The sequence below is a fragment of the Podarcis raffonei genome, chromosome 5 (assembly GCF_027172205.1).
Source record: "Podarcis raffonei isolate rPodRaf1 chromosome 5, rPodRaf1.pri, whole genome shotgun sequence".
NCBI lineage: Eukaryota > Metazoa > Chordata > Lepidosauria > Squamata > Lacertidae > Podarcis > Podarcis raffonei.
In genome coordinates, this window is record NC_070606.1 from 28182786 (window position 1) to 28209007 (window position 26222).

The window sequence follows — 26222 nt, forward strand, 5'->3', positions numbered from 1 at the left end:
AAGCCTCAGATAAAACTATTTTGTAATCAGATAAAATTAAAATGTATGTACTAAATGTACAAGTGTTTGGTATCTGAAGAACAAACATATGCTGAAGACAGTAAATACAAAGGTAAGGTAAAGGGCCCCTGGACAGTTAAGTCCAGTCAAAGGTGACTATGGGGTTGCGGCACTCATCTCGTTTCAGGCCGAGGGAGCCGGCATTTGTCTCTGGACAGCTTTCCAGGTCATGTGGCCACCATGAATAAACCACTTCTGGGGCAACAGGACACGGAAGCCAGAGCACACGGAAACACAGTTTACCTTCCTGACACAGCTATACCTATTTATCTACTTGCACTGGTATGCTTTCAGACTGCTAGGTTGGTAGAAGCTGGGACAGAGCAAAGGGGGCTCACCCCATCACACGAATTTGAACTGCTGACCTTCCGATCTGCAAGCCCAAAAGGCTCGGTGGTTTAAACCACAGGCTCTGTGACATACAAGTGTTAGAAACTCAGATATAGAAGCTAGGCACCAAATGGCTCCTTAAACTAGGATTATGGAATGTCTAGTTGCCATTTTGGGGACAGACAGCTATAAAGTCATATTTTTCAATACAACCTTTTGGTTCCTGAAATGTGTTCTGATTATGCAGATAAAATACCACAGATACTGAAAACAGGCAAGATCCAAGGATCCCCAGGCATGTAACCTCCAGATGGTGGAGATGTCAGGTGCCATCCTGGAGCCCAGGCATCTTCTCTTGGTAGCAAGTGGCCGATAGCCAAGTACAAGTTGTGCTTGGCAAATTTCAAACACTGGTGGCACTCCATAGCTCAAGAGCTAGGGGGTCAAGAAACACTCATCCAATGCTACCTTCTAGAACTGCCCCCAGAGATAAGATTGGGACCAATGGAGAACAGTGTCCCTGGTGGCCATATCCTGTAGACTGCAGAAGAGGATACCATGGTTGATAGTGTCAAACGCTAATGAAAGATCTAAGAACAGCAACAGGGTTGTGTTCCCTCCAGTCCTGGGGCAAAATAATGGATGAGTCATTATAGGGGACAGTGGCATATGAATAACAACACAAGTTCTTTTCCTTTTATTTTTTACAAGTTGTTGAAATCAAAAAGATAATTGCTAACATTTCTTTTTGGACTGGAGAGGGTTGAATGGGTAGAAGAGTGGCAACTCAGGTGAATAAAAGTAGGTGTAAAAAATCCCCCACCCATCTAGACGCATCCCAAGTATGAAAAATAACTCCTGGACACCCACACCCTTACACACCTGCCCCTGACCTCTGTACCCACCACAGAAGCATACAATACTACGCAGCTTGTAGGAGCAAGAGAATGACAAGAAAGGAAAATAAATCATTGAAACTGGGATTCGTAACTATAGCCGAAGACTATGCTGAAAAAGCAGTGCAGATGTGGTCAAACAACTGAGCTTTTAAAAAATTCACCAGGTAGAAAGATACGGTGTCATAGTCAGAACCTATAAGGTTACTCTGGTGAAGAAAGGCAATACAAAGTACAACTGGTTAGTTTCCGAGAAGAAGGCGGCATCTGCTGGGGCAGATAAAAGGAGAATGGTAGAAAGAATGCAGATGGTCAAGGACATAGAGATAAAACTTCTAGAAGTCAAAAGCACTGGCTGTCCATGAGCTGCAACAGAATAACTTGCAGTTATTCATTTCCTTCGATGCATAGCACTTTGTTTTCTAAAACTGACTGTATCACACTAGGATCTGTTATTGCCTTTCCTCTCCCCCCTTTTCTTTTCTTCAGGTATGCTAGAGTTCCATTTCAAGATAACTACTAAAAATTGAAGTCAAAAAAGATGACAACCACACTCATGTTAAAATTATTTGCTTGACAGAGAAACTGTGCTGCTGCTGCTGTTACATCAAACAAATTGGATTTCAGGAGGCAAAGGACAAGTTCAGCTACTTGACCAAAGGTCCGACCCAAAGGTCCTATTCTGTTGCTGGGACAAAAAATGCTACTTATTTGAGAGCAGCTAAATAAGAATGGCAGAATAGGTTGTTCTTGGTAATTCTGGACTTCATCCCCTTCCAAAGACCAGTTTTACATGCTCCTTCCGTCTTGTGATAGCAGAGTTGTTTCTTTTTGATCTGTAGCATTTGCTGGTGCCTTTGCCGTTAAGGCCCAAGAGGTAGAGGGCATGATCACTAAAATTCAAAAGCAATATACTCACACATTCTGGATCCCTGAATGTCTGCTCTTGTCACCTTGATATGGTGCTGGCCTTGAAAAACTCAAATCTTGGAAGAATAGGAGGGCAGGGAGTGCAATCATTTGTTCTGTTCTTTTCCCTTCTTCTAAGCTACAGTCATGTACAAACTTTGGCATATTTTAACTCCGAAATTGTACTTTGTTAATCAAGAAGAACACACCACAGTTCCTTGATCTTATATGTAACAGGAAGGCATAGTTTAATCAAAAGTGGAAGCTTTCACCCTTAGCCTCCACATGCAGAGGATAGCAGGAATGAGCATGCCAGACCTTGTTCACAGTTGTCTAAACCAGGGCAGTATCTGAGCTGATGCACATTTTGTTTAAGAATCCTATGAGATCATTACCCCTTTAAATTCAACTTTAGAAGCAGAAGTTAATATACAAACACATGCTGCTTTACTGATAGAGTTGCTCTAGCTGAAATATTACCTCTTGTGTTACATGGGCTAGCAGCCTGTATCATCTACAAAATCATACTATTTAGTGCTTGGAAAGAAATGTTTTAGGGTATCACCTCAACAAAAAGGTGCATAAATATGGTCCACAACAATATTATCCATAGCAGACAGCCTTTCAGAGGCAATAGCTACAATCAAAACCCAACTGATTCAAATTATAAGATAGGAGATTCCATGTGAATGTTAGGAAGATCTTTCTGACAGTAAGAGCTGTTTGACAGTGGAATGAACTACACTGGAAGGAGGTGGACTCTCCTTTATTAGAGGTTTTTAAACAGAGGTTAAGTGCCCCTTTTCATGGATTCTTTAACTGTGATCCCTGCATGGCAGGGGCTGAACTATATGACCCTTGGTGTCCCATCCAACTCTACAATTCTATGATCTTCATGTCCTGCTTTTGAACTTTCAAAAATACCTGGCTGCCTTCTGCTAGAAACAGAATGCTGGACTACATACACTTCAATCTGATCTAAACAATACAATTATTAGGTTCCCATTGTATCATAAAGCAATGTGAAAATAAAAGGGGAATTCCTTCCCTAGTACAAATCCTGGATCTTGCCTTGAAATTACCAGTTTCTGCAGTGCAAGTAAGATTAGAACCAAAGCATGTTGACACAACAATCAACAGTCAATGCTGAGTTGGTTTATTTAGCATGCAGCTGATGTGCAGTGTTTACACTGAAAACATCTGAAAATTGTTGTAGGAAATCACATTTCACACTGTAATGCTTCTAGTTTTCCAAATCAAAACATTTCACAATACAAAACTGTGTGCAGAAAACCCACATTATGCCATGTCTGAGCGAGCCTGTCTTTCTGCCTGTGCTCCTCCTGGGCTTGGCAGTTGGCACAAGAGACACTGGCAAGCTCACTTTCCACCAGCTGTTTTGTGAGACTTATGCACTACCATTTGCTAATGCAGATGCAACAGTGTAATACTTGCAGCATTCTGTGCTCAGCATAGAATCAGGTTCCCAGCACCATCATCAACGGACCTTTATTTTCTTCTTGGGTAATGATACTTTCTGCTTTGCTGAAGCAATTAATGTTGTTCTTTGGTACTGGTGCATGAAGCCATTAAGCCCTGCATGGCAAAAGGGAAAGTGTTTAATTGAGGCTTCCAATGGCCTCTTGCACCTCATTCTAAGGCCCTGATGCTAGTTGGCTGGCAGCTCTGGCAGCATGGTTTTCTCCTTGCTTTTGGAGGCCAGCAGAGTGCCCAGCTCTAGTTGCCTTGCACTGTATGCTGCAGCAACTCTCTCAAAGCATTGCCTCTAGTTGCACTGCAATGGATGTAGGATAGGATAAAGCTCGGTGGTCCATTTGTGTGGCCAAATGCCACACCAGCAGATTAGGAAAGAAACAAAAGCACCTTTTTTGTGATGCCTTGGACCAAACCCCAATCAAAATGAAGCATAATCAAATGAAATTTCATTTGCTCACATTTATCCCCGATTGCCCTTGTTTTCCTCTTCTCCTCTTTTCCCTTGACTCTGATGTTGACAAAATATATAATATAAGCTCCTGGGGGTGGGGTAGGGGAGAGAGAGAAGGATCGTACATAGTAAAATATGTTACTCTGCAATGTGCCATGCATATTAATGGTGCTTCATGTATAAATGGTAACTTTAACAAAGCTTGAAGCAACAGCACTATAAAGCACAACAAAGGAGAAAAAGTCATACTGAAATGGTGTTTTTTGTGCTTGTCTCTTCACTATGAATCCCACCCCAATCTGTTTCTTAGTCCCCCTGCAGGATGGCCCCCGTTGTAAAGAATTCTTTTCCCATATGAATCAACTCAACTGTCCAATGTAAACATTCTTAAACAGCCCTCACTGCCATTGAGGTCACTGACAGCTTGCTTGTACAAACACTCTGGCATACAGTATAAATTAAAGATATGAAAGCATACACCAATATTCTTCTTCTTAGGCTCATACAGCTGATGCATTTTCTGAGCTGTGGATACGCTATTGTCCTCTTCTTGTTGTGTGCACAATATACACATGTATGGCTTTTTCCCCTGTTGTACTTTCATCACTGTCGAACCAGTTTTCTGGTGGCATTTTCATATTTTGAAATATACCTACTAAGATTCTAACATCCCCTGGCCGAGGTTTATGCCTGCAACAGCCATCTATTGAATAGTGCCTATGACATCAATGTCAGTTTTGTGTCATCACTGATGACAAAACATGATCTCTCAGTGTCTATACAGACTAAGAGCATGTTTTCATGGTTTTTACATTAGTATATGGCAGGAAATTTGTTTAAGCATTCAGCTCAAGAATGCTTCAGTAGCCTCTTAAACAAAAAGCAGGGCAAGGTTTTCCTTTCCTTTCTACACTGCAGCTCACAATTTCTAGACTCGCTGCTTTTTGTTTGAAGATGTGAGCTCCCTAGTGCTCCCTAGCACTGGAATACACTTTTCTTTATTTTTTAAAAAAGTGCTTACCACCATGGGAGCACTTCTGCTGAAAGCACCGTACGCTATAATAAACGCAAATGACAGCAACAATGTCAGTGTATCATTGCACCTCTTCCACCATTACAACAAGAGGAAGGCTTTAGCTCAATGCTGGTTTATCTGCGTTGCATGAAGAAGATGCTAGATTCAATTCCTGACAACTGCAGTCCGGGCTAGAAAAGTTTCTCTGCCTGAAACCTTGGAGAGCCACATTTCATCGGTACAGACCAGCCTTCCCCACCCAGACACCCTCCAGATGTTGACCTCCATCAGCCCCAGCCAGCATGGCCAGTGATGATGGAAGTTGCAGACCAACATCTGGAGGGTACCAGGTTGGAGGAGGCTAGTGTAGACAATACTGAGGTAAGTGAAACTATGTTCCTAAGCCCTCCTCTCCTTTACATTTGTACATCACTTACATTACTGTTGCTGGACTGCAGCAAGTGCCACTGTATCATTAGGAGGGAAGTTGTTCCCATCACTCTGCGAAAATGATATCAGATATAATTCTTTATAGATGCGTTATCTCTCTCCTTCACAACAAGAAAATATTACTTACTGGTATTTGAATCAACTTTTATGGCTGCCATATTTTAACGCAAAAGGACTTTACCAAGTAATTAAATAAACAGCCTTGTTGGATGTTTCCAAACCCCACATTCCTTCCATTTGTATATTAATATGTTGCTTTATTCTATATATTAATAGATGTAGGGATGATGGGACTTAATTATTGCCTTACTAATCCTTCTTCTTGTTAGAATGATGCCAAACTATTCATTGTCAAATAAAGCTTCCATGTGATAAAGGCCTAAGAGCAGGCAGTGGGATATTAGTGCAAACATTGTAAACTTAAGCCAAATTCATATATGGATTTTAATCAAACTGTAGCAACAGTGTGTTCAAAGTTTCCTGAGAGATGATGAAAACTATTCTCCTGAGTGTGGATTTCAGTATCTAGCTTTTATTAATGATTGATTTTCTTCCCAATCCACTGAAAAAAATGTCTCCTAGATAACAATGTGCTTCAACTGATCCCAGCTATCAACTATCCAAAAGTAGTCCAGAAGCACAAACTCCTCAGGCCTTTGGAGAACTGCAGATTAGTCACTGTATAGATACCACTAATGCATGCAAAACAACACTAAAAAGGAAATAATGTTTTAAAGAAGTCTTATTTGTTTGCTTTCTTGCTCACAAAACATTTAGAAGAGCTTTGCTCATTAAAACAAAACGATAATTTAAAAGGTAATTTCAGGTGTAAGCAAAACATATTTTCTTGAAGAGGGCAAAGGAAGCATGATAGGTATGGAGAACCGTCTTTCGCAAACTTCTGACTTAGCAATGATTAATTAAGTGAACCATTGTAAAGCCCACTGGCCGGGTTCCAAAAATACATATGACAGGTTGAATGAGCCACATACGTGTTTTCCATCTTCTCTTATTTTTAAAAAATAGCTCCAGCACAACTTAGCATTTATTTAATGCCGCCAGTTTGCTAGGCACTACATGCTTGGCTGCTGTTCAAGAGAACGTCCAGGAACAGAAAACAAACGGCGGGTGAGCTACTGTCAGTTGCTGAGAATATTCTGGCATCGCCTGCCAGCTCTCGCTGTGACCATATGCAGAACTTCACGGTTCCGTGCGAACAGATGTGCAAAGCCAGCTTTTCAGCCGCATGGTTTGCGTTATGGCCAGCAGCAGCCAAGTCGGTCAAAAGGACTGGCTCGAACTGCTTGCCTTGCCTTTTCTGCTTTGACAGGGATGCTGGGGCTGCTGGAAACCACGAGCTCCAAGCAAAAAGGAATAGGGGCAGAGAAAGGAGGAGGAGGAACCCAATCGTTCTATTAAAATGTTTATTACAGTATAAATATCATAAGCATGATGCAGCCAAAGTTCAGGACTTCTTAAGACTATTCCTATTAGTGGCACACCTGCTGTCTTGCAACTGAAATAAATGGCTTGGCTGGGTTGCAACCTGTGTTTCTCCCGCTCATTCAAACATTCAGCAGACTTGCTTTCCCCATGACACACACACACACTGGACATATAATAATATATATGGTGGGCTTCTTCTTCAGACAACAAGAAGCAACCATTGGTTGCTGGCTTGAACTTGTACGCCCCCTAATGTGTCCATTGCAAGCCCTCTCATGGTAGCCCCCTGGCTGTTGTCACAGCAACCCACAACAGACGCCACAGACACAGCAAAGGCTAGGGCAGGCCAGTGAGCATTTGCACGGACAAAAGGGGGCAAGTTATGATGTCTTTAGGTTCTGCGGCCAATACTTCCGAGATGAGCATCCCCTCCCTCCCGCCGGTCAACCGTGCCAACCTGGGAATAGTGTCCGGTCAGCAAATCACGGGAGACCACCGGTGTGGGAGCGATCCGCCTGTTATGGACTGACACCAGCTCTCTGGGTCAAAGGCCTGAGATCCCTTGGGGCAACCCCGCTGTTACTGCCCCCGTCAGACTTAATGTCCTACCACGCTAACTTTCTGCCATATAACACTTTGGGAGAGGGTACCTTGCACGTGTGGTCGGCAAACACGCGAGCGAGCGGACAGACGCGGGAGGAAGGGGGTGTGATGCTGGGATGCAGCGCGCGCAAAACTTGGGCACGATCACGCGCGGCGGCGGCGGAACACGGCGCCTTACCCGGCAGGGACTGGTGCCTTGCAGCCTCCGCGGCTGAGCAACGGCGGCGGCCCCCGGCGGCAGCAGCAGCCGCTCCTTACGCGGGGCGCGCAATGCCAGAGAGCCGCCCGCCAACTTTGCACAAAGGCAGCATGGCGCTGGAGCTGTCCTTCGCCCCGTTCCTGCAGCTGCAGCCGATGCGCTCTCTCCGGCTAGACCCGCTCCTCCCTCCCTCCCTCCCTCCCTCGGGATTCAGGGTGAATCTGGAGTGCAATGCAAAAGAGCCGAGCTCCGGAGCAGCGGTAGGAGCCGCTCTCATGGTGACGTCGGCAGCCTTCGGGTCTATTTATACTCGGCCGATTGGATTTCATTCATGAAAACGGGGCCGGGTGGCTCTGCGTAAGGAGGCGGGGACTGAGGCGCCTGCCAGCGCCCAACACAGACACAGCGAGCCAGCGCCAACACTGTGTATGCACAGTCCGGGTCGCTCTGTTTACTCACCGCCCCCATCGGCAGAAATTGCAAGAGAGCCTTAGATCTGCACCGCGCGAGCAGATCTCACGGAGTCGCCATCTCAGGACCCACCTCAAAGGCATTCGGCTCCCTTGTAGCATCCCAACCCCGAACGAAGAAGAAACTCACCTCAGTCACCGTCGTGTGGAGAGGCAGCACACAGTACACAGGAAAACCTGCATTTATCACCATCTGTACACTCAGGGAGGAGCTGCAGTCACACCTGGCTCCCTGGTGGGCATGCCTGCATTATGCCCATGCTTGCAAACACATTTGTCACATACTGCCTTTACATCTGCTTAGAGACAAGTGTAGCTAAGCGGCATATACATTGTTTAAGTACATAAATATGCACAATGTTCTAAGATAAAATGTAGTGAATCAAGACCACCAATGAAAAGCCTTTTTAAAATTAAACGAAAGGGGACTGGAAGCTACTCACAGCTAGACTGCCCAACACTATATAAGTTTTTTATTGAGACAAAAGCAGCTTATAGGGCGATTTTGAGCAGGAAAGTAGCTAGAGGAGTAAGGGGGTAAGCATCCCATGCCATTCCTTAAAACAAAACAGGAGACTTGTGTCTGTATCTCTTGCATGTGCCTTAAAAAGTATACTGTAGTTTGGCTGAGAGGTAGTAATTTGCCCTTGCAGAATCACCTCTTTCATTCCACATCAGACGGTGGATTTCACAAACTAGGCTTGTGGTGTTAGCTCACAGTTGATCTGTGCAAGAGACATGCATGCTAAAGGAAGAAGTCTCTTTACACTTAAAAACAAAGCGTGGGCAACAGAGATTGAACATATTAACAACACAACTATAATTTATGACATATATGCAACTTCCCCAAATGTTAGCTGAAATTATAAGAGTACATCACTTTTTCTATCTAGACTCTTGTGCTGTTAACACATGAATGATGAACCACTGCCCATCTCTTGTTGTTGACTCCAACTTCAAATCAAATCAAATTTTATTAAACGGTCACAGACCAGATTAACTACTCCAACTTCCATCACCCCCCAACCATGGAACTTCTACTTCAAACAACAGCTGGAGGTCCACATATCATGCCTGTTTTCGCACAAACCAAACAGGAAGAAATGCAGCAGGGGAAACTTCACCCCATCACTCCATCTCTATGCCAAGATAAATCTTGGTATATATCAGGTAAACACATGTGCATGAGTAGTCACTTCAAAACCAGTAGGGTTAATAATGAGTAAGGCAATAAAGTTCAGGGCACTGAACTTACACTTGGCCAAGAAAGAGAGGGCTGAATGAATGAGATGCAGGATGTGCGCACAGTCAAACCTCCTAATCCTTGCGATTGTATATTCATACCTGCTTGTTAATATAGTGAAAGAAATAAGGGGGTTGGTATCTCTCCAGCCCTTCATGTTTGGTAACCCATTTAGTACAGACTGTACAGTGGTACCTCAGGTTAAGTTCTTAATTCGTTCCGGAGGTCCGTTCTTAACCTGAAACTGCTCTTAACCTGAAGCACCACTTTAGCTAATGGGGCCTCCCGCTGCCGCCACGCCGCAGGAGCACGATTTCTGTTCTCATCCTGAAGCAAAGTTCTTAACCCAAGGTAATATTTCTGGGTTAGCGAAGTCTGGAACGTGAAGCGTATATAACCTGAGGTACTACTGTGCTCTTAAATTTCATTTGAAATTTGTTGATTTGCTATAAAGAGACCGAACATTTAAGTATTAGACAAGCTGCAGAGTGAGTGCAACTAATCTGAGCAATACATAGAAATCCTGGATGTCAAGGAAAGGGGACCCTGAAATTCCTAAAAGGATTAAATAAGAGGTTGGAGTACTGAGTAGTGTTTATGTTGCTTGGAGCATTTTCCAGATTATATCCAATGCTTCCATTTCTGTTAAACTTGTATAAGCTTCATAACACTGCTAAGGACAGGAGAATGCTGCCTTGAGCTACTGCTTTTCCTTTGTCACTTTGATAGACAACTTCATGGGCAGCCTCCTGGATATGCCATATATTTTGAGCCCTTGCAGCTGTAAACACACCCTTGAAAGTAAACCATGCCTTGTGAAATTCTCATAAAGCCAGAGGAGCAGCTGAATAGCTGGGGTGCACCCATCCTAACTCCTTGTCCTTCCTTATAACTAGCAAAAGCCAAGTATGTCACACAAAACAGTCACTGTAGAACTACTACGTGCATTTACACAACTTGCCTAATTTACACAGGTTGCAGAATTCAACTCATCCTGGGCAAAGAATTGTAGGCTTCTGGTAGGACATGTGAACAGCTCTGCTCTTGGGCATGAATCAGTGTCCAGAATGCATCACTGGAGTGCCACTTTTATCCAAAAGCCTTAAGTGATGGAGTCTCACTGCAGGATCCTGTCTGAGTAGCTGATATGGTCTTAGGACTGCTAATGTAGTTCAGAGAACAGGAAAAGAGCTGTCCGTTGTCTTGTTCTCTTCACGATACCAAAACAACAGTGCCGGATTAAATGGTAAAATCAAGGACAGCTTAATCTAACCACTGCTAATCTTTGAGAAAGAGCCTTGTCAAATGCAATTTACTTTGAGAGCAACGATAGAGGCAGTGAAGTAAAAGTCCCCCAGTTGTATTTTCAGTGCCTCACGCAAAGGCCATTTGCATTTTAGTCAGTTCAGCACCTCAGACAATGGCTGCCATAACATTTAGATCCACAATTTTTAAACTTGAAACGGTGACTTGAACATTACCAAAAAGAAAAGAAAACATTTATCTAGTCTTCACTGACACTGAATGATGCAGCTAGAGTGTATTTAACAATCAGCAGTCCTGATCCACTAGGTCCCCCCCAGCTCATTATTTAATATTTATAATTGTGTTTATTGCTTTGATAATTAAAATATATTTATGGGGATCTATAATTGCTTTTTTAAGCAACACACACACATGAATACAGTTGTAGCTGAAAAACAGGTTACAAAGAATAGTAAAGCAGTTTTGAAACATGTGTTGAATCCCTGACATTCATTAGAGGTCTGTCCAGAGACATTATTCCTGGGTAGCCCAGCGATTTTATGATGGGCCAGAATACCTTGCCCCTCCCCATTTTTTAAACTTAAAAAGCATGGTTTGAACTTTGACCCCCAAGCCAGCTGGGTATACGACAAAGGTCAGTGTTAGTGAAACCTTAGCCATCCGCTATGCTTTCCCCAATAGATCATTTATGCATAGAAATTCACACATGTCAGTTTATCTCATAGACATAGACCTGTGTCCTAAGTTCATTAAGCAGCTAGCAACACCCCTAGGCTCAGGGTTTCCCCCATCATGTTTAGTTAAAGGCATACACACAAGCATATTTTCATGACTCCTCTTGTGAATACTGGAAACTGTGGCTAACTTCAGACAGAGCCATTCCAGTGCTTTGGTGAGCCTACTTGGGAAAGGCAGAAAAATAGAGGCTGGTGATTCATTCATTCATTTGCCTGGTTGGGTTGGCCCACTCACTCTGGGACACTTCCAACAAATTATAAAACCACAGTAAAACATCAAACATTAAAAACTTTTAATCCACAATCAACAGCTCTCCCCAAAGGGTGCCTTCTGTGTGAATGGTACACATCTTTGAAAAGAAAAAGGATGGTTTTGCAAGAGAGTTGCAATGGTAGCCCCCAAATTAGGAGAACAAATATCATGAAGAAAGGTTAAAAAGATTGCTGGTCACATCTGTATCACTTACATGAAAGACAGAAGTTGACTGCAGAGAGTTAAAGGTGGATGAAATAACCATCACTGCTAGAAATTAGTACTCTACTTCACTCTGCCCTCTCTGGAAATAACCAGCTTAATTTTCTAGATGTCCTCTGGATGTCTGTAAAATTAATTCAGATTTTGGTCTGCATTTGGATCAGGACAATTAGCTGTGGCATGTGACTATCCCCTTGGCATGCATGCATGAATTTGCAGACTCTGAGAGAGGATATTGTGGCTGATTTGCTCTTCCTGGCTGTTTTGGTACTGCGCTACACTGAGCTAAACTATAGTTTGGGTAGTTTAGCAGTCCTCTTCTTCCCCAGCCCCTGCCTTACACTAGAATCAAATAGTTGGGAGTAAGGAATCCTTGAGTGATCTTTCAATTCACCCCCACAGCACTACATTCCCCTTTCCCCAACTGGCATCCTCCTCCTTTATTGCTGCAAAAGAGGAAACCAATTTTGATAAGATATGCAAGCCTACATAACTTCAGTAACTATAGTTCAGCAAACAAAATGTATGAGCTACACCTTGATACAGAGTGAAGAGTTTGCACAAAATACATTCAGTACCTGCATTTTAGCTTGTGATCAACATTGCTATATATGCATATACACATACAATTTCCCTTTCAGGAAAATGCATAGAAGAGGTAATTTAAAATATTCTCCAGGATAAATAAAACCAACTTTATTCATAAAATTTAATGTGTGCCTTTATGACTCTCTCTGTGTGTGGTTTTCCATAAGAGGGAAACAAGTGCTGTCTAGTCCCACAATGTGGTCCACGTGTGAATGAGCCTTTTTCAAGAAAAAGGTTATTTTATATTGCAGATGGCATGTTCTAGAAATAGTTAGATGAAGGATGGCTTTAGTGAAGCACTTTCATCTATCACCGCTTCTGTGGCAAACATTTTCCAGGAATGAATTTCTACTCACCACCGAGAGAAAAAGGGTGTTCATAGCCATTGTAAGAGCTCAGTCAGAAAGAAATCCTTTCTTAGAGACAACTGTTCACACGTTTCCTTATCTTCCCTGTGGGGGGAAAAAACATGGTGTTTTACACAATGTGAGCGGATTTGTTTTTATTTAGGACTATGCTACATTGCCCCAAACCACCATTTAGGAATCAGCTATTTGGGATAGAAAGAACTCTGAAAGTTCTTACCACCTGCTGTCTACAATTATCTAGAATGACTCACCAATCATTTACTAACCTCCAACCTGCCACCATCACATGCTCTTTGGTAGGAGTCAATATCTGCTCTGTCTCAACCTCGTGCTTTCTTAACTGGTCAAGTTTGTATCTCTGGGGTTTATTTCCTTTGAAGTCTGGCTATTCCCGTTAGAAGTAAGTGTGTATCAAAATGTGTGGCAAGTTAACCCAATAGATAGATGGACTTCACACACTTGATCCATTGCTTCCTTGCACTTCTCACAAATCTACCTCCCTATTGTGTCTGTATAGTATCACTGGAAACAACCCAAACATAATGATTGGGTGTAATTGCAAAGCTGACCAACATCAATATTTCTTGCTGTTGAGCAAAACAATCTGGAGGACACATAGTGGAGCTAGCAATGAGAGGCAAACACCTCAGCCTGGGAATACTACTTGTGAATGCATTTGGGTTTTCCAGAAAATTAGTTTGAAGCTGGACCATCAACTTAGGTTTTCAATGACCATCTCCTCATCAATATTTGTAGGTTGTTCTGGAAGCTTTTTACAGCTGAAGAGTGGGATATGCATTCCAACAGACAAGAACAAAAATAACATTTTGCATTTATATAGTTTACATGCACATTGTAAAGTTGCTTAGCCCTGCTGCCCCATATTAATAGGGCATTCCATATTATATAATGCAACACACAGTGGTACCTCAGGATGCGAACGGGATCCGTTCCGGAGCCCCGTTAGCATCCTGAAGCAAACGCAACCCATGACTGCGTGTCTGGACGTGTCGCAACTTGCCGCTTCTGTGAATGTGTGTGGCGTCATTTTGAGCATCTGCGCATGCACGAGTGGCGAAACCCAGAAGTAACGTGCTCCGTTACTTCTGGGTCGCCGCGAAGCATAACCTGAAAACGCTCAACCTGAAGCACATTTAACCTGAGGTATGGTGCTGGAGGAGACTCTTGAGAGTCCCATGGGCTGCAAGAAGATCAAACCTCTCCATTCTGAAGGAAATCAGCCCTGAGTGCTCACTGGAAGGACAGATTGTGAAGCTGAGGCTCCAGTACTTTGGCCACCTCATGAGAAGAGAAGACTCCCTGGAGAAGACCCTGATGTTGGGAAAGATGGAGGGCACAAGGAGAAGGGGGCGACAGAGGACGAGATGGTTGGATAGTGTTTTCGAGGTTACCAGCATGAGTTTGACCAAACTGCGGGAGGCAGTGGAGGACAGAGGTGCCTGGCGTTCTCTGGTCCATGGGGTCACGAAGAGTCGGACACGACTAAACGACTAAACAACAACAAATGATTGTATTTCAAATTTTGCTTCTTTGGCAATTGGAAAATCTGGGGCCTGATCCATCCTCAGCTACAATTCTTACTGGGTGACCTTCCCACCTGCCACTCTCTCAGCCTTATCCATGCAACAGAATTGTTGTGAAGATAGAAAGGGGAAGGGAACTGTGTAGGCTGCCCTGAGCTGCTTGGGAAGATGATAGTATAAATATGCAAAAATAATAGACATACTAGGAAGGAAACTGACAGTAACATCACTAATATAGTGTACGAAGTTCTCTAAACACTCTAAAGCCACTATATAAATGTCAAGTATTATTGACTGTGCAGCTCCCTTATCTCTGCACTATCCGTAGAACACACAGTGTGGGAATCTCATCCTGCGAATTGTTCCCTTTGCTTCCCTTTTTCAAAGTGGTCGGGAATGTAGTTGCAGAGCTTTAATAAGCATACCTCCATTATGCAAAGGATTTCCCCACAAATTGCTATCGCTTATCCTGATCTGACCCCTAATACCAAGTCAATGCCCATGTGGCCACCATGCCCCATAAACTATGCTTTGCCTTGCTCTTAATCTATATATTAGCAGTTCGGCTCTCAGCTTCTCTCCATTTGCTTTCAAGAGATCAAATCACATGTTTTAAGATACCTTCTTCTCAGGAAGCCTAACACAAACCCACCCACCCCCACAACCACTCAGCTGCTCTCCAGTAATCAGTCATTAACTAAATGACTTGTTTTCCTAAGGCTGTGTCCAGAGCATTTCCCTTTATTTAACCCCATTAGTCCCTGTTTCTTTATGTTTCGTTTCCCTTTCATCTGCACAGTTGTGCCTCCCTTCATAAGTGCATCACACTGTGGAGGGGACTCTGCACAGTGGAAACAGTGAATGGGCACACTCAAGAACCGTATACCAGCATAAGTTTGACTGGTGCGCTACTGTAGGCTATGCACTTTAAACTGACCCACTCCAGTGATGTGGAGCAGAACTTTTTCCAAGGTTTTTTTCCCTGCACCCCAGCGGAAATTTGTCCATTTCCTAAGTTCTTCGGTAACTACGAATGACAGCCAATTGTGAATACAATACCAAGCTTGGCAATTTCAAAGCTTTTAGCTCTGTTTACTGAATTCAAGTGAAATAAACATGCAAATTACTACCTTTATTTGCATATGAATAAAATCCTTTTCAGAATTTTACAGAAAGCCCACATCATTGGCCCTCTCTGACTCATGCTCTGGACTAGAGTGCTGATATAAGGCCTTGAACAGTCTTTATCCAGAGGTCATAGAACCACAGAACTGCAGAGCTGGAAGAGACTCCAAGAGTTATCTAGTCCAATCCTCTGCAATGCAGGAATATCAACATGCTGTCCCCCCATTGAGTTTGAAACCATGCAGGACCCTGCCTAGCTTTGCAAATGTGCTAGCAGTTTCATTGCTGCATCAATGGGCGGGGGGTGGGGTATATTCTGCCAGACCACCAAGCCTCATCCACTCAAGATAGCTCTCAGTAGCTTCTCATTCTCTTCATCATCACGGCTGCTTATACTCAGGACAGCTATCCTTCGTAACCCTTTGGTTCCATTACATGTAGGCTCCTCAACTACTCCAACCATAGGGTCCTATCTCAGGGGTACTCCAGCTATAGGGACCAAATCCTACCTAAAGGTAAAGGTAAAGGGATCCCTGACCATTAGGTCCAGTCATGGCTGACTCTGGGGTTGCAGCGCTCATCTCGCTTTATTGGCTGAGGGAGCTGGCGTACAGCTTCCGGGTCATGGGGCCAGCATGACTAAGCCGCTTCTGGCGAACCAGAGCAGCGCATGGAAACGCCGTTTACCTTCCCGCTGGAGCGGTACCTATTTATCTACTTGCATTTTGACGTGCTTTTGAACTACTAGGTTGGCAGGAGCAGGGACCGAGCAATGGGAGCTCACCCCATCGCGGCGATTCGAACCACCGACCTTCTGATCGGCAAGCCCTAGGCTCTGTGGTTTAACCCACAGCGCCACCCGCGTCCCTAAATCCTACCTAGTAAGGCCTTAATAGGTTTGCAGGTTACTTTATTTATGGCATACTGTAAGGCATCTAATAAATAGGTTTCAACTAGTCTTATTCTGGCCCACTCACTTCCAGTGCATGCTGCCACTGTTGCATTTCCTGCTGCACTCTCTCCTTTGCAGTTTTCCAGCACTGAAGCGACTCCTTTAGCCTTTTATTCCCATCTCTGCTGGCAAGCTCCAGGACACATAAAGCAGATTAGCAGCTACTGACTAGAATAACCCACAGTCCAAGCTTGTTAGCTGCTCATTCACCTGGTGGACCTCCACAGCCAGCCTCAACTAGAATCTCTGTAGTTGAGCTTCCGAACCTCTGACTAAAAAAATGTTCTCACTTCTGGAGGATTTTGGACAAGAGAGTTCCTCCTTTCTGACCTGCTCCTTCTGGGGTAGTTTGTCTACCTTTGGTCCCCCACCCTGCACCTCCACTGCCTTGCAGGATATCTTTGGGAGAAGAAAAGGCTATGGAGTATACCCTACACACATATCCAGAGTGGAGTCCCTAAGATGGTTGGATGGCACCTTTTACACTTCCTTCCAGCAACTCCTGCAGCCAAGCTGGTGCCAAACGTATTGCTCAGCTTTCCATTGGATCACATCAGTGAGGCTGAGAGGGTGGTCCTGTTGTCTGGACAGCCCAACATCTCCATATACACTGCTCAGGCTTCCTCCCCATGGAGGTCACTTTGGTGCTGTTAACTCAGAAGTTTGTCTTCACCACCAAGGGCGCACTCCATTGACTCAAGACAGACGGATGCCAACAATCAACCCTATTAGAAGCGAACAAACTATTGAAAGCAAGCAATATAATTGCCAACCCTGCTTCAGTTTCCACAAAGCAACAGGAAGGGCACCCTGCAGGCTGCTCCCAGTCCAACATACTCCCATCTCAAATCTCTCAGCTATCTCCAAACTCAAATGCCAAACTGCTATCTTTTCTTATTTCCTGAGCATTGGGTTTGAAGCCACATCTCAGCTCCTAAGCTTGGCTTCTACTGAAGTAATTGCAGCCCATCATTCCTGTTAGAAAGAAAACAATTTTAACAAGTAATGGTTGCAGAGAAGCATCATAACTTCCACCCACGGAGACTGTAGCACCCACTGCCCCATGGAGAAGCTCTGTCTGAGAAGCTGAAGGAGATCAGTGCAGAAATACATGGAGGAGACTGATAGAAGAGCACAGGAGGGAAGGAAAGTCCAATGAAACAATGGAGGATATGCTGCCTCTGCTCCTCCATCCTAGCTTCTCAATCAATAACTGTGCTTATTACAGCAGAGTGGCTTGGGAAATGGACTAGCAGGGAGAGCTGCTACTTTCTATTCTTGCTGCTTTCCAATGGCACAACATGCATGGTCATCAACCGGAATGGCATGAACTGCAGCCACTCTAAAAAACTGCAAAGGTACATATATGCTAGTTCACAGCAGGAGTCAAAGCTCATTTAATGAGAGAGGAAAGCACAATCAATAACTTGATGAAAATGACATTTTGAAAATCCCCTAATTTATTCAGAATTACAATGTTTCCAAAGATATCTCACTTTTTTTTACATTTTTTTAAAAGAAATGTAAAATCAGCCTACCCAAAACAAATTCAAAATTCACCCTTACTATTATCCAAGTATTCAAAACGTGGTCAAGGCAATAAGTTTGTAGCAGGAAACATTTAGAAAATATGTTATGAAACATGCTTAATGGATCCCAAAGTCATTAAGCTTCTGCTTAAACAAGGAAAGCAACTGCCTGAGTAAAGCTGTGAAAATTGCTTTCTCTGAGCATTATTCAAAGAGAGGCCAGCTCTCTCAAGAAGACTCTGGCAGGTTGAAAAAATTTAAGGCCCTTTCCAGTGTCTATGGATTCATTCTCTCCTATAATATAAGCATATAAGTCCCTGGTGTTCCATGGAAGTGGTGTATCAAATTTCCATTATGAGAGCTCTAAATGATTAATGAAAGTAGAAAAAAGTGCAAGGTTGTATCTTGCTTCTTCCATTTCAATTTTTATCAGACAAAAATGGCCATGTTGCAAGCATCCCATCTTTTCGTTGCAGCTACGTCATAAAATGGACATAAAGAACTTTTATCTAAATTATTAAAAATGCATAAATGATTCACAATCAGTAACAAAACTTGGATTCAGTGTGCAATGTTCTAGAAAGCAGCAGTGCTGGGTGTAACATACAACTTGATAGTAACCAATCATCTCATAGCAAAGGCAATTCTATACATTATGTATCATGCCATTTATGTATAGAAGTTTGCTGTCTTTGTCAAAGGTCTACAGTCAGCCTAACGATGAAACCTACAATTCACTGAACCTGTTTCTTCTTCACTTTCCAGTAAGCACACCAGTTTAAAACTGCAACCCTGACCATACTTCAAACATTTCATCAGAAATGCTTGCAAATACAATGCAAGAATGTAATATCAAAACAAAACAAAACAAAAAAACCCTTACGGCACATTCCAGCCAAAATTAAGCATATTCCAATGGGAATAAATAGGATTTTAAAAAATAAAAAATAAATGCTCAACTGCCCAAATATAGGAGAACATTTCACTGGGTTGTATTCAACTTTTATTCAGAACAGACTCATTATATGAATGGATCCAACTTAGTCATGGTGATGAATTGCAATGGGTCTACTGTGAATAAAGTTTGTTAAATGCAACCCCTTGACTCAATGAACCTAGATAGGTATGCTTAGATTATTACATTTACTGGTAGGCTCAGTGTGCCATTCTTTTTTCCTTTTTAAACACCATTGCAATGAAGTAATTAATAAGGACTCCTGGATCATGGTCTGCTTAAGGAATGAGGTTTGGGGAAGTTTTTAGTCTTAGTTTTCAGATCAACTTCACTTCTTACACTTATCAATTTACTCATACCTTTGTTCTTTCCAGTTTGTTCGTTGTTTACTTCTCTGTATCCAGTTTTAGACCATCAAGTTGCAATCCTATACACGTTTGCACAGCTAGTAGTAGCAAGCCTCACTGAACTCTGCTGGATTTACTTCTGAGTGGAAATGTATAGGGTTGGATTGCAAGGTGTGTGGGTGTGTTTTTGTTGCTTATTTAAAAAAGGTTGCCTATGCACACTTGCAACGTTATCTTCTTATGTACACTTACTGAGAAGAAATGCCCACTAAATTCAATGGGATTTAATTTCATGTATGATTTAAGGTTGCAATCTTACATGGGAGTAAAAACCCTGTGTGTTGTAGGGTTCAACCGCACTTCTGTCTGTGTTGCAATTTCTAGGCACATGTTCGTAACTTCCAGGCACTGGTTCGAGCAGAAAACCTGATTGGTGTTTCTTTTCCCAAGGGAAAGCAGTGGGACAAAAGAACACTTGGACCCGTGCCTAGAAACTGCAGTGCAAACAGACGTGTGGATGAGCCCTTACTTGCAAATAAATACGGATTGAGTCAGGACATAAATGTCCTATCAGTATGTATTCACTTGCAGCTGTGGTTTTATTCTGTATTGTAAGCATCCCATGAGTTAGCTATTGGAGAGGTCACATAAAACATAATTCACATAATGCATAACACGTAATTCATTATACTTGTTTTCCCTTAGCAGCTTCCAAGACACTTTGGAAATACTGGGCACCATCCAGCCAGAGTTAATACAATGGAAGAGAATTGAGCCTAAGCAAATCAATGGAGCTTAAGTGTGTTTTACTTTGGCTAGATTTGTGCCCACTTTACAAGATACTACATAAAGGAAAGCAAAATCTTACTGGTGTGGGAGTGCTGAAGCTGGTTTTGCAGAATACGAGTTACCAGCCTTGAAAAGAAAAACAAAAGAGCAGAACAATGTGTGATTTGTGTGGTGCTCACAAGGCCATAGTTCTGGAATCACTATACAACATCAGGGATGGCTCCTGGAATAGACACAGAAGTCATTTAAAATATGTCTCAGGACACGTGCAGAGTGCTTGTTCATCACAGCTGACATCACTCATGGAGGACTTTCAGGGGCAAATATGCAGATGTAGTTCTTTAGAAATTAATCTGTTAAGTGGGAAGCAGCTTTAACATCTTCCCTAACTAGCCATATACCGTAAGCATTGCTGTGGGAAAGACCAAAAATTAATGAGTAATGTTACTGTACTTTGTTGCTATCAAAGAACATTGTTACAGCTACTTGGTGACCATTCTTCCTTCCTTCCTTCTGCTGACTGCTTATTAATAGCCACAGATGAGAGGCTATTTTCCTCAGTGGGAGCTGGCATTTAGGACACTAGATGTTTGTTTGGTCTTCTGAATGGCCAATATACCTGCAGCATCGAGTCTAAGACCATTGCTCTGCAAACAGGTGTAAGAAAAGGAAGTAGTTGGCAGTTCTGAATTTTGAGAGGGGCAAAAGGACTTCCAAGTTAACCAGCTTAGAATCTGGAACGGGGTGCAGGGATCCACACTGTTACTCTCTGGGATGCAGGCTTTGTGGTTTTGTTGCCCGTTGTTGGAATGTAAATATGCTAAATAAAATAGAAGTGATGCAAGGTCTGCAGAGTGCTCTTGCTCCCAAAGGAAACCAAAGCTGTGTCCACATTATACCATTAAAGCACACGTGAATCACATTCTTTACCTCAGTCCCTAGGCATTGTAGTTTGTTAAGGGTTGCTCGGAAAGTGCAACTGTGAGGGGATAAACTACAGGTAAACTACTGTAACCAGTGCTATTCTTCTAGAAAAAAGGTGCCAGAACTCACCATGAACGCTTCCCTTGTTCTCTTCTAATGGCAATGGTGCCCACCTGAGAGGTGCAGAAACTGAGCTCAGACTGATAAAAAGCCCTGCCTGTAACCATGCACACTTACCTCAGAGCAGACACGTGCAGCGTTGCACTGTAAATTGGTAGATTTCTCACCAATGGGAGAAGTGGGTATAAAACTAATGGCGAAAACTTTCTTGTGGCAAGTTGCACAGTCTCCTTTAGTTGCTGTATATCTGCCGAGGCAGTAGTTTGAGTAATGCATACTAACTGCACAGCTTATATACACTGTGTATAAACATCAATGCTGTTCTGTGCTTAATACCATGCAAGTGCTTCAGCGTGCTTAGACACTGTACGATATTTCTCCAAGTCAAGAAAGGGGAAACGGACTGGCTTGAAGAAGGTTGCCACGGTTCCGAATTAAATCTCTTTTTCCCTCCAGAGACCCACCAGCCTCCCTGGCCCCTCCCTCGCAGCTCCCCGCTTCCCCCTTCGCTCCTCGCCGCCTTCTCCGGGTGACCCGCGCGCGCCTCACCTGACAGGAGGAGAGACTTCTCCGAGAGGGGCGCAAGCCGCGCGCTCCAGAGGGGGGGGCGCCGCGACTCGCCCCCCGCGGCGCCTTTCGAACCTGCGCGCGGGCAGCGCTGGCTCAACCTAGTCCGCCTCTCGCGAGCGCCGAGCTTCTTCCCTCCTTCTTCTCCCTCGCCTCCTCTCCGGCTCGCGCCCTCCCGGCTGGCTGCTCCAGAGCGCCACACCCCGCCCAGCCTGTCCTTCCCCTGGCTGGGACAAGCCGCACAGGAGCCGCCACAGGTCACGTGACCGAGGCCGTGAGGCGGGCGGGGGAAGGAGAGAGGAGGAGAGGATGCTCTTCTTGAGGAGGAGGAGGAGGAGGATTATGGGCTGTATCCTGCGCAGGGCCCGAAGTGAATGAATTTCCTCCTCTCTTCTTCTTCTTCTTGGGTTTTAATAATGTCATAAGGCCACTTTTGTCTATCTCTCCCCCGCCCCCAACTATACCTATAATTGTTGTTGTTTAGTCGTTTAGTCGTGTCCGACTCTTCGTGACCCCCTGGACCAGAGCACGCCAGGCACTCCTGTCTTCCACTGCCTCCCGCAGTTTGGTCGAACTTATGTTCGCAGCTTCCAGAACACTGTCCAACCATCTCGTCCTCTGTCGTCCCCTTCTCCTTGTGCCCTCCATCTTTCCCAACATCAGGGTCTTTTCCAGGGAGTCTTCTCTTCTCATGAGGTGGCCAAAGTATTGGAGCCTCAGCTTCAGTATCTGTCCTTCCAGTGAGCACTCAGGGCTGATTTCCTTAAGAATGGATGCTGATCTTCTTGCAGTCCATGGGAGTCTCCTCCAGCACCAGAATTCTAAAGCATCAATTCTTCGGCGATCAGCCTTCTTTATGGTCCAGCTCTTTCTTCCGTACATCACTACTGGAAAAACCTTGGCTTTAACTATACGGACCTTTATATCAATACCTATATATCAACATGCATAAGGACATGCCGGAGTTATTCGCAGGCGTGAAGAGCAATCAATTGTCCAAATTAAGGCCCCGCCCCTCCTAGACACAGTTACTTGCAGGTAAGCCCAGGTGAATTCAGACAGACTTTCTTCGTTGTAACTGAGCACAAGGTTGGACTGCAGAGAGCTATGAGCTTTCCTCCTGACTTTCCTTTCTCCATCCCAGACAAGGTGCCAGCCTTTGCTTTGGGTTTCTCACTTGTCACATCAGTGTGAGAGTTTAGCAGGTGACAGTGTCCTTTTAGGATGGAGATCAAGGTGAGGAGGAAAGCGCCGCCTCCCGAATGTCTGCAAAGCCAGCCAGTATTTAAAAGTAACGGAGCAAGGCCAAAACAGCCACAACAAAGCTGGCAACTTTACCATTCATAAATTGAGGAGGATTTCCCCTGCTTGGTGGCAGCTATAGTTCTATGAGCCATAAATGCATGGAGAAGGGCCAGTAACCCTATAGTTCTTTTACTATAAAAGGAACACGCTGAGTTAGCTGTGGCAGGGGATATGTAACTCATTCCTGTGTGTTTGTATTATATATGTGAAAACCCTACTGCAGAGGTTTTCAACCTTTTTGTGTCCACGGCTCCCTTGACCTTCTTTCTGCGGCACCCCTGTGGGGCTCAGAGCCCAGTTATGTCACCCCTTGCCTGCAGAGCTGGCAGCCTCTCACTCTTTTTCAAACACCCTCCCTTGTGGAGTGTTCCCTCAGCCTCCTCTCCTCTCTCCTCACCTTGGGAGTTCTCCTGGCCTGGTCTCTAAGCTGTCCCCCACCCCCAAAGAGAGGTGTCTCCTCACACTGCCCCACAGGGGCCTGGGACTTGTCTGTCCATTCCCAACAGCAAGGGCTGGCAGACTGGCTGGCTGGGCTCCCTCGCCTGCCTGTTTGCTTGCTTACTCCAAGGCCATTTCAGCTCCTGGCAACCATCACCCCCTGGTCAGCCCCAGAAGCACCATTTGCTTGAGGAGCTTGTAGCCAGGGCTGCTGCAACAAACAGCTGTGCAAGCCTTTGGGAGGCAGAGATGCAAGAGGGCATCAGAGGAGGAAAGGAAACAGGGACAGAGGCCAGTGTTGCCCATGGCACCCCTGACCACTATTCAAGGCACCCCAGGGTGCCATGACACACTGGTTGAAAACCACTACCCTACTGAGTTCAGTGATAGAGAGTTGAAAGGGATCTTGTAGGCTAAATAATCCATCAGCTCAGAGAGTATGTGTGCCAAACAATTGCAGCATCATGCATTGTTATCGTCTTTTTCTTGGCAAGTTGCCTTTCCTTTAGCAACCACTTAACAGACATGCAACAGAGGCTGTTCTCTCCAGAACAGTCTTCAGGCAGGGGCAGCCCTATCGTTAGACAGAATGAAGTAAATGGCAAATTCTTTGGGATGTTAGGGCGAGGGGTAGTACCTCTGGTGGGGGACACATTTAGCCACCCTAAACCAGATTAACTGGAAGTATCTCCAACTTACTTCCAAGTAAGGCTGGGCAAATCTATCAATTTTGGTTTCACATTGTACCAACCATATTTCCACATCAGTTTGTTATTGTTATTATTTTTAAGTGCTTGCGAAAATTTGTCAGCATTTTAGTGTGAATTTCTTCTAATATACATGTTTTTGCATGTAAATTTGTCCAATATACACATTTTTGCAAGGCATTTTTTAATAGTATAACACATTTTTGTATGCTATTTTTACTAATAGGCGCATTTTTGTAGACATTTTCTCCTTAGTATGTGCATTTTTGTACACATTACTTGCCTGGGGAACTGCATTGGTAAATTCAGAAAAATGCTAATTTCAAAGGATGGCTGTGTTCCATTTCTCATATTGTTTTGGAAGGTACAAATTTGATAAGTTTGTCTTTAATTGATTTGAACTACTCTCCCTTCCCTACTTCCAAGTGGGACTCAGATACACATTATTTAGGTGTCTGGTGCCCTTGCAAAGACTGGGACATGCTTTATTGCTGTGTCTAATACCCATTAAAACCAACAGGAATGCAAGGTTATTGAACGTGCAATGTGCCACCTTTACGGAACTTCCTAGACCTCTGACATCACAAGGCTGTCACGAGAAAGGCCATCTTGCCCATTTAAAAGCAGCTTAAAGGTAAGCCTAGAGCAAACAAAGAAGGCCAGTAATTCACTTTTATGGAGGGGAATGCAACAAGGTTATTTGCTCAGAGAGTCATCATGAGAGTAATTGTTTTGGGGCAGTCTAAGCACAATATATGCCAAAACTTGTGATAAAATCGGAAGAATCTAATATTTCAAATGTAAAAACATGATTTCTGAGATCTGGGCTGCAGTGGGGACTTCCAGGAAAAGCCAATTTATAGTCGAATCCTAAGAGTCAATGTGGTATAGTACTTATTGTGCTGGGATAGGACGTGGGGGAGCAGGGTTCAAATCCCCATTCAGCCATGAAACTCAGCATGTGACTTTGGACTAGTCACTGACTCTCAGCCTGACGTACTTCACAGGGCTGAGAACAGAATCCACCCTTATTCGCATAGCACTATAGTTGAGACCCTGGGTTCTTTATCATAGACATGGTAGTGTAGGACAAAGAAACAAACCCTGGCACTCACTAGTTACATGTATGTTACATCCTTTCTCAAAAGTGTTTAGAATTGCGCTTTTAGCCTCATAAGAACCCTGCGAACTAGGTCAGGCTAATATAGAGTGACTGGCTCAAGATAATCCACAAGCTTCATAAAGTGAATATGGGTTGTAACTTGGGCTTCTTACATCTCCAGGCACCCTACTACATTACTTGTGGCCTGTTACACTTTATGGTCTGTCAGCAAGCAAATAATCATGCCCCCACTAAATCAACAAAAATCAATAACAATACATAGCTAACTGTGGTTCTGCCCCCCCCCAACAAAAGCTCTGCCCCCCTAACAAAAAACTACACCCATGTAAATAAAGATACCATGAATGGCAGGTCAGCAGTGCAATCAAATATATTAAGGTTACCAGATTTTTTTTCAATGAATCCGGGAACACTTTTCAACTTCAATGGATTTTGTATGGGGACTGATTTGTAAATCCAGGGACTGTCCCCAGGAAACGGGGGTGTCTGGTAACCTTAATATATATGTCTACCCAGAGGTAAGTCCCACTGAGTTTAGTCGGTCATATTCCCAGGTAACTAGTTAATTGCTGTCTGAGTTTCAGTTTGGCAAAGTCTGTATGAAAAGGCATACTTGAGCACTTCGCAAACATTTACCTAAGTAGTCCTATTAACTTGATTGTGATCCCAGTAATATATTTGCCCAACTGATGACACTAAGTTGAAAGTCTCATGTGTTTGCTAAAAACATGTCCCTAATTATCATAATACATTGGGCAATTCCAGGCAGACAGGTAACAATGCAGGGTTATCTT

At 43.7% G+C, this 26222-nt stretch overlaps 1 protein-coding gene across 5 annotated transcripts in view; it reads right to left on the reverse strand.

Annotated features, from left to right (window-relative positions):
• The window catches only part of RHOBTB1 (Rho related BTB domain containing 1), a 67625-nt gene extending 45572 nt beyond the window's left edge, over positions 1 to 22053 (reverse strand). Inside the window, exons 1-2 of one of the 5 annotated variants that reach the window (XM_053388349.1) lie at positions 21838 to 22053; positions 12992 to 13087 (exon numbers count right to left, since the gene is read on the reverse strand). The gene's annotated coding sequence lies outside the window, so the exon portion shown is untranslated. Of the gene's footprint in view, positions 1 to 7704; positions 7725 to 7835; positions 8154 to 8315; positions 8337 to 12991; positions 13088 to 21837 lie in introns of those variants that run through there. The other 4 variants (XM_053388352.1, XM_053388353.1, XM_053388348.1 and 1 more) reach the window with 4 other exon arrangements.
• Between the last annotated feature and the right edge of the window lie 4169 nt (positions 22054 to 26222).